This window comes from Engystomops pustulosus, chromosome 3, assembly GCF_040894005.1.
Source record: "Engystomops pustulosus chromosome 3, aEngPut4.maternal, whole genome shotgun sequence".
Classification (NCBI taxonomy): Eukaryota; Metazoa; Chordata; class Amphibia; order Anura; family Leptodactylidae; genus Engystomops; species Engystomops pustulosus.
In genome coordinates, this window is record NC_092413.1 from 159014796 (window position 1) to 159026670 (window position 11875).

Here is an 11875-nt window from a genome sequence, read left to right on the forward strand (position 1 = left end):
AATTGGAACTTTTCATTACACAAACAATATCAATTATTTGCTGAAAGTGGACAATGCCTTCAAGAAGTCCTATTAGAACTGTTGAGGTGTGCCTTGAACCTACCTATGTTAATTAGTTGTTTATTCATATTTTCTTGTGTATTTGCATTTGTGAAGCACAAGACAGAAACTAATGAAACTGTAGTAAGACATTAATGTAGAGAAAAAGAAAGAACTCCGGCGCAGGTACTTAGGTCTTCTAAAATCTAATTCTTTATTAGTTTTAAAGCAAACGTTACATCGGGTAAAACACAGAGTTTGTGATCGACGCGTTTTGGCTAAATGCAAAGGCATTTAGCCGAAAATGCTTCCATCAAGACTAAGGCATTTAGCCGAAATGCATTGATCGTAAACTCTGTGTTTTAACCGATGTAACATTTTCTGTACCACTGATAAAGAATTGTATTTTAGAGGACCTAAGTATCTGCGCTGGAGTTCTTTCGTTTTCTCTGCTGCTGTTGCCTTTGCCTCGGGCACTCCAAACTCGACTGGATGGTCTCCAATCAGGTGGGATGCGTTTAAGCTGACTACTGGGAGTTCGAGTTGTGCAAGGCATTATTGTAAGCATAAGAAGTTTCACATTATCATATTACAAAACTAGAGTGCCCGAAAAATAATCTGGACAATTTATCAATCCTACAGAAAATCTGTCCAGACTCACCAAGCATCAGTCCCAAACTTCTCTTCCTTAACATTACCTTGAACAAACAGCTCAAAAAACAGCCAGGGAAACTCTGGTTTGTCCTTCTCATCATGGCTAAATCCCTGATCTCGCTCCTCTGGTGTCACATCAAACCCCCCTCAATAGGACAATGGATAAGAAAAATTGCACAACTAGAAAGACTAGAAGAGTTAAGTGTTTATAAGAGAAGGAAACATAGTGACTATTAAAAAGTGTTTGGCCCCTAGGTTCTTGTTTTTTTGAATCAAGACAATGTAAAAGATACCTAAGAGTGGAACAGGAGAGGGTTCCTAGATTTTACACTGTCCTATACCCAAACATTCTTCTACCTCTTATATATACTCTCAGTTAGTGAGCAATATAACAATATAAATTAGGCAAGATCACTTTACAGATTTAAGCCATGCCGTCCTGGACTATTTTTTACTCTCAAGTCATCAAAAACTTCCCAAAGGAATCCCTGTTCTACTGGGGTGGATTCCAAACAGATGCTTCTTCCTTGTCCCAAATACTCCCCTCCCCTCCCCCCCCCACACACACTATCACCTAAACCCCTGAGACTTTAATGATCTCTTTTCCACCTTCCATCATTCAAACTATTAGATATACACAATTAGTGTTGATGCACTGGATAAGATGCAAACTTTGTAAAAAAAAGTGTTAGCTTCTATGTACAGGCAACATGTTATCACTATGCTTTTGTATTCTGTTCATACAATAACAGTTTATGCAGTGGCGTAACAATAGCCGTAGCAGCCGTAGCGGTTGCTACGGGGCTTTCCGCGGCTTCCTGAACAACCAGTCTACAAGAAATGTAAGTAAGTCCCTATATATGTATGATTGATGTATGTATGCTGTATGTGTCTATTTTCTGTATGTATGTGCTTAATGTGTGTGTTTGCTGTATGTATGTGCTGTAAGTATGTATGTGCTGTATGTATGTACATGCTGTACAGTATATACTGTATGTATGTGTGTATGTGCTGTATGTGTGTATATATGCTGTATGTATGTGTGTATGTGCTGCATGTATGTATTTGCTGTATGTGTATGTATATGCTGTACAGTATATACTGTATGTATGTGTGTATATGCTGTTTGTGTGTGTATTTGCTGTATTTGTGTATATGACGTATAGTATATACTGTATGTGTGTGTATTTGCTGTATGTATGTGTGTATTTGCTGTATGTATGTGTGTATATTCTGTATATATGTGCGTGTATTTGCTGTATGTGTGTGTATATGCTGTATGTGTGTGTATATGCTGTATATGCCATATGTATTTGTGTATATAGTGCATGTATATGCAGTATGTGTGTATGTGTATACTGTGTGTATGTGTATATGCTGTATATACTGTATGTGTGGTTATAAGCTGTATGTAGACACATGCATATAAATATTTATATGTATATGGTGTATGTGTGTATCTGTTGTATATACTGTATATATGTGTGTATCTGCTGTATATACTGTATATATGTGTGTATAAGCTGTATGTATGTATACACTATATATACTGTATATATGTGTGTATATGCTGTATATAGATTCAGTATGTTTATATGGTGTTTATATACTGCATGTATGTGTATACACAGTGGGTATATACCGTATGTAAAAGAATGTGATGTATCTATGCTATATGTATGTATCTAAATAGTATGTATGAAACTTTGATGCATATATACTGTATGTATTAGTGTATAAATGTATATATGAGTACATAAATGTGTGCATATGAGTGTATACGTATGTATATGTGAACAAGTACATAAAAGTGAGTGTAGAATGTTATGTGTGTGTATTTAAGTGTATAAATGTGTGTGATTGTATAAACATCTGTGTATGCATGAATACTTTTAAGAGGGAGGGGGGCCCCATGCAGAAATCTGCTATGGGGCCCTGCCTCTCCTAGTTACACCACTGGGTTTATGTAATAACTGTTCATACAACAACTGTTCAATGTTTATTTGCTTGACGCTTCACAAGCTGCGAAAAATGAAAATACCAATAAAAAGATTTAAAAACAAAATAATCTGGACAGCTTGGCTTATAATATTAGCTTGGCCATCTTTATTGAGTACTGTGTTCTTTATTCCTATACCAGCCAATCAGAGCTGAGATAACAATAACCTAATCTCCACCTCAATCAGGTGTTGAGAGGTTATGGAAACAGTTAAACACTGTTGTTCTCTTGCATTTCCCATTTCCCAGAGATGGTAAAAAGAGGTACAGAAATAGAGTAGCTTATTGCTTTATGTTGATTCCCTATAGATTTTCCAATATTCCAGTAGTCAAAGAGGTCTACTTTGTTCTAGGAGGATCCAAATGTTTTAGTAGAGTGGGTAAATATTCTACAAGAGCATTGTCGGATTGAAAAGTAAAGGAGGTAAGCTGATGCAACAAAGTAGGTAAAATATCACAACAGAGTAAGGCAGTTACTTATCAGCAAATAATTGATATTGTTATTGTAAGAAAAAAGATAAACAATTTTCCAATATACTTTCTGTATCAATTTCTCACCATTTCTAGATCTCTGCTTGCTGTCCTTCTATAGAAAGCTTCAGTGTTTACTTTCATTGGATAGAAATCTGTCCCAGGTCTTGTAGGTGCATGAGCTGTTAGTATTACTGTACATGGCTCTGATTAATCCCAATGAGGATAATGGCACATGCACCTGTGTGACTTCACATGACCATGGACAGATTTCCATCCACTGGAAGTAAACAACGAAAGGTTCTACAGAAAGACATCTAGAAAACTGTGAGGAATTGATACAGAATAAGTTTCACGTTGGCACATTCTGTAGAATTTCATCATCTACTCTTTCTTACACCATTTTTTTTATTTGGCACTAAACATATAGGTAGGAAGAGTATTCCTGACAGACCTTAATTTCCCAATCATAACTAACTAGACGGATGACAAAGCTCCATTCATTTCAGAGATTCCATTGAACTTTAACTCATTGTAGATCACACATTGTTTGCAGTATGTTTGTGTGTTGCCATTAAAATTATGGACTCAAACTTTTCATTTGTATTAAGAAGCTATATATTTTAATATCTTGCAAACTTCAACATGTGATGGACCTCCATTTAGCCAGGATAGGACATCTCTGTGAGATTCGTCTCTGCCCCTAGAGATCTTTTTAAGCACTTTGCTGATTCTATCAAAATATAGATGGACATCATTGTGAATGTTCCTGAAAAAGCTTAGTGACCATTTCTGGTGCTAGATCCTCATGACAGGATCCCTTGAAGTAAAAAAAACAGTTCATTGTGATTAGAGATGAGCGAGTATACTCGTCTGAGTATACTGCTCGGTCCAGTATTAGCATACTCGGACCGGCTCGTTACTCGGACGAGTATCTCGCTGGCTTGAGTTCGAGCATTAAATTAATAAAAGACAGTGAAGAACAGGGTTTACACTGTTCTTCAACACATAACCCATGTTTCCAGATGTTTTAATTGTAAGAACACATTGAAATAACACTATTCTTCATTTTACAGGTGTTCGCGCGTGTCTCCCGCTAAGTTCGGAGATGTGCGCCGAACATCAGCAATGTAAAGAATAGTGTTATTTGAATGTGTTCTGCACTTAAATGCTCGTGTTTTCACTGTTTTTATTCTATTCTTCACATTGCTGATGTTAGCGCGTATCTCCGAACTTAGTGGGAGACATGCGCGAACATCTGCAAAGTGAAGAATACAATAAAAACAGTGCAAACAGTGAAAACACAAGCATTTAAGTGCAGAACACATTCAAATAACACTATTCTTCACATTGCTGATGTGCGTGCACATCTCCGACATTATCGGAAGACTTGGGCTAACATCTACAAAGTGAAGAATAGAATAAAAACAGTTAAAACAGTGAAAACAGTGAACACTGGACCATTTAATCGAAGAACACATTGATAGAACACTATTCTTCACATCCAGATGCTCGGCGCACATCTCCGAACTTTGTGGGAGACACGCGTGAACACCTGTAAAGTGAAGAGTAGCGTTTTTTAAATGTATTCTTACAATTAAAACATCTGGAAACATGTGGAATGTGTTATTATTTGCTGTTCTTTTAATGTGTTGTGTTAGTGAAAAAATGCTCGGGTCTCCCATTGAGTTTAATGGGGCTCGTTATTCGGTACGAGCACTCGAGCATCGGGAAAAGTTTGTACCGAATAACGAGCACCCGAGCATTTTAGTGCTCGCTCATCTCTAATTGTGATGCTATTTTAATTGATTTTCTAGAACCTCCGCCAAATAAACATTGACAGAACATTATATCAAAAACATATTAGATGGCGGGCTGAGGAATAAGGCTGTCAGATACCTCAGGGCTTACACCCCTTGGAAACAATGAGTGGGCATGTTGCAGACAGAAAATCTGAGTTGATTTGAAATGTGGCAGAACTGATCTTTGCCGCGGTGTTGTGTTTTAAACTATTGGTACTTTCTAAATAAAGAAGTGTTTTAAGAACTTTTTCATGGAGCCAATCATTGCTGGATTACGTTTTTATTTTTGGACTGCCTCTGACTTATTTATTTAGCATGATTTCTTTTTGTTTTTGCATTTCTAGCATCTGTGTATGTCTATACAAGGCTGACAGGAAGAGACTTGGCTGGTATCTTACTGCTTCTATATATTATTATATTATATTATTATATATAATGAGAGCATCTGTAAAAATTGCTAGCAAGATAGAACTTAGTACGGATTTCAGTGTGAAAGCTGATGTAGAAACAATGACTGGAGGGAGATAGGGACATAAAAGCCAAAGTAATTGAAGTAATTATAACTTATAAGTTATAAAACAAGCTTCCTGTGGTCACTTGTAAAGTTTATTGAAAAATTACAGAGCAGTTGCCGACACCCTCCATAAATGGCCGAACATGGAAGTGCAAGCTCCGGAACTCCACTTACTTCATGTCATTTAGGAAAATAATCCTTGAGCAAGGAAAGGGTTTACATAAATTCACACTAAACTAATTATTTAGCACTAAGACAAAGGCCAATATAAGTGAAAAGTCAACTTCTTTAATATAATTTTAATGCAAAGTATAATGCAAGAGATTGGACGTTGTGATAAGTACAGGATATGGCCTTAGAGAAAAACATTCAACCGGTTTTTGTCTGCAGTTGCTTGCAGATAAAAGGTATATAGTGTGCTGTTCAGCATTATTCAGTGTGTCAGTGCTTATAGCGAGTTTCAATTTCAAATCTCTGGAGATATATAGTCAGACATTTTTCCCTCTCAAATTCAATGGAGAACAAATTATTTCATGACATTTTTCAGCGTGTCTGTGGTGGAAGCAAAATTAGAGAGGGTTATTGTTATTATGTGACATCAAGCAACAAATTGGAAGTGAAAATGGGTTAGGAGATGTAGCTGAATCAGTTCTACATCTATGTACAAAAATCAAACCTGTATTTTATGAGGCGAGAATAGAAAATCAGATAAAAGGATAAAGATTAGAAAATCCTTACCCCAAGGATACCCCAAGGCAGCTGAGTGACTGTCAGGTAAAGACTGGACTTATTAACTGTAGCTCTGTCTCTGAACAGAGGACATAATAATCTGTAATGGATTATAATATAGGCGGTTTGGGCGGGTCCCAAGCCTTCTAGGGAGCCCATGTCCACCCAAGCCACCATCCAATTTTATACTGAGAAGGACCTTCACCAGCACCTGGCTTACCCGGGCAAGTGCCGGGGCCTCAGAGCTCCCAGAGGGGCCCACAACACACGCTGGCCAGATCATAAAACTCAATTACATCGGCATCCTTGTGTCGTCAATGTAATTGAGTTACAGCGTGCTGGCCCGGGTGACAGCGGGCAGCTCCGCAAGTGTATCCTTGTAGGACTCTACTGCTTTGGCAATTGACAGGCAGAGCATCTCTGCTCACTGTGCAGGATGCTGGCCAGCGACGTGATAACTTCACGCCTCCAGCGTCCCTGATGCTGCACAGTAGTAGACACTGTGCTGAAGATTAAGGCCCCAGAAGAGGTGAAGTGGAGTGGGATGGAGCCGTGGACCTGCTGGTACTTACTTGAGGTAAGTTAATGTTTATTATTTTTCTATTGCCCATTATAAGGTGCTCAATGTACATTTAACTAATTCATGGGGCAGGGGGCTGTATATACCTAATTAATGGAGCCGGCTCTTACAGTTAAAAGGATCTATATGTTAATTTGAGGGGCTGTATATTAATTCATGGAGCTACTGTATATTAACCCCTTGGGGACGTAGTGTTTTTCCGTTCATTTTTTCGCTTCCCACCTTCTAAAATCCATAATATTTTCATGTTTCCGTGTACAGAGCTGTGTGAGGGCTTTTTTATGCATAACAAACTTTACTTCTCAGTGACATTGTTTATTATCCCATGCCAAGTACTGGGAAGCTGGAAAAAAATTCCAAATGTGGGGAAATTGGCGAAAAAATGCATTTGTGTCACTTTCTTGTGGGCTCAGTTTTTACTATATAGCTTATATAGGTTTTATTTTATTTTAATACATTTTCAAAAATAAAAACTTTTTCATACTATGGTGTAGGAGCTGTCTGTGGTGTCATTTTTAGTGAGATGAGCTGACGTTTTCATTGCTACCATTTTGAGGACTGTGCAACCTTTTGATCACTTTTTATAAAAATTCTTATGTGATATAAAATGGTGTAAAGATGGCTTTTTGGATAATTAGGAACTATCTTCCATTATAGAGTTCACCAATGGGAATAACCGTTTTTATATTTATATTTTTAAATTGGGCATTTTGAAACGCAGTGATGCCTGTTTTTGTGATTTTTACTGGTTATTTAGTTGTATATCAGTTGTAGGGAAAGAGGGGTGAATCTTATTGTATTCTTATTTTTTTAAATTTTTTTACTATTTTTTTAGACCTTCTAGGGTAATTTAACCCTAGATGGCCTGATCGCTCCTACCATATACCTCAATACTCCTTCATTACAGAATATGGCATTTTTACATAGGATTCGTTACAATGTACGGTGAAGAGCGATAAGCGGTTAATTCTTGCAGCAGTGGTCTATTTATTCATGAAATTTAGTGCTTTTAATGCTGCCACATGTGTTTACTGCTAAGGGGCCCACTGAGGCTTTGTCGCCCATGGGCCCGCTGAATCCCGGAGCCGGCCCTGACCTTCACCTATGAAATCCTCATACATCTGTTCCTGCTCTAAATACACATGTACACAAGAGTCATTTCAGGACCTTTGAAGGTACCGCAAAAGTCCTGAAACTGCAGATTGAAACCAGGCAGAAGAGATGCATCCTCCATTCTCAAAGCTTGTTTTAAGTATCATATGTAGGAAGTGAATTGCAGACTTGTAGGGGCTAAAAAATCATTACAGCCCAGGACTCAGGCACTCTTTATCTGCCTGTGAGGACAATGCAGAGAATATCTTTGGGTTATTGCTTTAACACTACAGCTGGAATTGCTCGTCACTTCAGCACTGAACAGGGAAAAGAACTGTCTTCTCATACATAGTCTTGACATTTAAAAGCATTTGGACTGAGTGACCAAACCCCTCATTACCATAAAGAATTAAAAGGCTAGACTCACCTTTCCTGAGAAGCATGTTGTGTGGACAAAGGTAAAGTGGCCCACAGTTCATTTTAGTGTTGAAAGCAAGTTTAATTTTTTTGGATCTGATGGGAAACATTAGGTTCGTCAATGAACTGGGGAAAGACTGAAACCCAAAGTGTGTAAAGAAGTAAGTGAAAAGGGGTGAAGGAAGTGTCATAGGTTGGGGAATGGATTTTGCAGCAGGAGTTGGACCTCTCATATAGTTACTTGGCACAGTGAATACTATTGTGTATTTGAACCTTCATCAACGACATGTGGTTTCTTCGTTGCTTTTATCACTTCAGTTAAGTGGACAACCCCTTTAACCTCTATGATATCTCCCATACACTGTACATGTGGAAAACAAGGTACTCATTTTTACTTGTTTCTGGGCATTCGGATGGAACTTGGGGACACAATAGAGCAGTTCTGTGCACTATTAGCAGGAACACTATGCTTTTTTTCCCGTATTGATGTAATTTTGCTCCTTCTCTTTCTTGCCCTCTTTACCATAAGTCTGTTTTGAGACTCAGTGGAGTGATGGATTTAACAGAAACGGGGGTGCTGATAAATGAGAAAACAGGCAAATTTTCTGAAGAGGTGAATTAAATGGTTTCATACATCTACCTGTATGATTGATACAAAGCTTGTTAGAATCACAGTGAAATCATAAAGGGGTAAAGGAAGACTCTTAATGCTTAAAAAGTAAAAGCTTTAACCTTTTTTTATCAATATGCAAATGCACCGGCAAATGCAATGTAGTTGGGTCCTAGAGACAACCATAAGTGCTCTACTCTGTAATATTTTTCCCCATTAAATGGATTGAAATTGTTAGCCATTTTAAGGCTCTTTGGAAAAGAATGTGGTCTTCCCCCTATTTGCCAATTCACAAAAAGGTCAATATAGTTACATTGAAATCAGTAATAAGACTATTATTATCTGTTCCTATAAGAGGCATTGGCATTGGACCAGACAGAGTATCTGTCAACAAATTCAGAAAAATCCTGTTGGACATTCTGCCTTCAATGGGGTACACTGAGGTTCCATTAAGGTGCACTACTGAGTGCTATTTATGTCTTCAAAAATATTGTACAATGCCTGTGGATAAAAGATACATTATGGGATTTTTTTTCCAATTGAACAATGTATTCTAGTAATCCATTTGGGCATTTCTATGTTTTGCATTACCCAATATAGCACACCCACCGGGCACAGTTTTCTGTTTGATCGTTACAATAGTGAGACCACCAGTACTGTGAAGTCTACTCTTAGTAGGAGCTTATTTGACAAACACTAAAAAGACTTATTATAAGGAACTCAAAGATGTTAATGTGAAGCCCACTGAGTAATAGCCCCAATTATTCCTTCCTTACTTATTAATATTTCTATACATACTAAAACATTTCTCAAGTGCATAACAAAAAGTGAACAGTAAATCATATTCATTAAACAATTGTAACTTAATATAGAGGTCTTAGGGTGAAATAACAGCTCTGCTTATAACTAATTGCTATATTTAACACCTCCAGACTTAGAGAAATTTACTAACCCTTACAGTACATTACTCACCCTCTAAAGGGTCATAATATTTGCAAACGCTAAATAATAATGAAGCTTAAAATCACTTCATTTTATAGGTCATTAATGGTACCAATTAATTTGTTTCTCTAATAGCGGTCATATACATCAAAAGATCACTTATGTCTCTATAAAGAAACTTATAATGCATTCAATTAACTTCTGTTATGCATATTCCATTTCACAATGATTATTAGCCTACAGCACATTTACAATGAAAACAGAAGGGCACCGGGAAATTACTCATACTGGATGTCCTTTGTTTACAATGTGAATATTTAACGCTCCGGTGACATTTTGTATTCTGTCACTGTTTAACTCCTATGTGACCAAAGTGAGCGAAAAAGCTGATGTAATAGTCCTCTGTTGACTACAAAGGAACCTTATGTAGCATTCGTCAATATCATATATTCATGGCGGGAAAACATGTCAAAGTCTTAATATAAGAAATCATCTTGCAGGCAAGTGCTATGTAAACATAATCTGCCTCATTGACTGTTCACAATGGATGGCACAATGTAATATTTTCACAGACGGATTCTGATGAGACATCCTCCAACACACCCCACTTCCATGAATCCGGTCAGCACACTGTGCATGCCAGCAATTGCTTATCTTCAGGAGCCGAGCTGTCAGTCTCAGGAATCCCACTTCACACAACCCACCCCATCTTCTTTCCCAACAACCCAGCTGACACAGAACCTGAGAGCCAAGTCCTTATGACCTTTGTCTCTGAAAAGAATGGATATCTATGTCTGCTCCCAGAAGCCTGACTGTCCTCAAGACATTTCTCTTTTCAGCAGGATTATTTTATTCCAATGTAAGCAGACATCTTTTCTTCCTGATATTGCCTGCCAGCCTGCTTGCACAGCCTCCCTCCTCCTCCAGCTACCCACATCCAATGCAGAAAGCAACAGATTCTTTAGTGTTTGCATGCAATTCTTACCTGTGTTAAGATGTCACATCCTCTTCAGAAATTCACACCAGGTTTTCAGCATAGATCCAGCATAATCCTCCAAACTTCCCCCCAGCAGTGGTTCTATTGTGTTCATTAGCTCCTTTTTGGGTGTCTATTAGTGTCCTAAGAATCAGAGCTAAGTCATGGCTTTATGCTCTCTGCTCAAAATGTCTGAAATAGTTTAGGAGAGCAAGGAGGAAGCATTGCATTCTAGAGAGCAATGCTTAAAATTAGTTCTCAGAAGCCCCGGTTAGGTAGCGTCATGTGTTACAGCATGTGCTTGCCGGTTCTATACGCCTATGATTGACACGCTGCTTCTGTTTTTAATAAATATTGCAGTAGCCTGTCTGGGAGATATACTGTGATACGCCTAATCTAGGAGTCCACATGGAATGATCTTTTAAAAAGAGGGTGGGAAAATATTTTTCAGTTCAGTGAATGCATCCCTATGGCACCAAGAGCTTTGAGAAATGAATGTAGAAAAATGCATGAAATTGCTCAGCTATGTTTGAGTGGCAAGAATGATCAAAAAACTGAAGGCGATAGTCCTGCCCCTCGCTCCCTCTCCCCATACTGTGTGCTCTTGAGATTCACAGGAAAAAAAAACACTTACTCAGCCCGAAAACTTCTAAACATTTAATTAAGGAGAGACACTCTTAAAGCTCAACAAATATATTTCCGTCCTCTGTTCTACACAATTAGACTAATATGAGCCGCCTTTAATTATGATTTGCTTGTTGCTTGTTACTAAGAGCCGGATTAATGTCTACAGCCTTTAATTAATCACAAAAATCTAATCCTTCCTCCTGAATTGCTATTCAGACCATCATAGATCAATACATACTGTGGAATAAGTCAGTCTTCTATGTCAAGTTATTAGGCAGCATATACATTATAAAGGAAATATTATGCTGGCCTTATTGATCAGGATTGATATAAAGGAGAGTGATATATCAGCCTATGAGTGCCACTGGGATAGAGCAGTTGTCAGGTGGCCAATTTACTGTAGGCTGCTTTTTTAAATAGTAGA

At 37.8% G+C, this 11875-nt stretch overlaps 1 protein-coding gene across 2 annotated transcripts in view; it reads right to left on the reverse strand.

Moving 5' to 3' along the window:
- KCNMB2 (potassium calcium-activated channel subfamily M regulatory beta subunit 2) overlaps nucleotides 1–11355 on the reverse strand; it is a 387451-nt gene extending 376096 nt beyond the window's left edge. The window contains exon 1 of one of the 2 annotated variants that reach the window (XM_072142771.1): nucleotides 10834–11355. The gene's annotated coding sequence lies outside the window, so the exon portion shown is untranslated. The remainder of the gene's footprint in view (nucleotides 1–10833) is intronic. The other variant, XM_072142769.1, reaches the window with a different exon arrangement.
- Nucleotides 11356–11875: the final 520 nt, after the last annotated feature.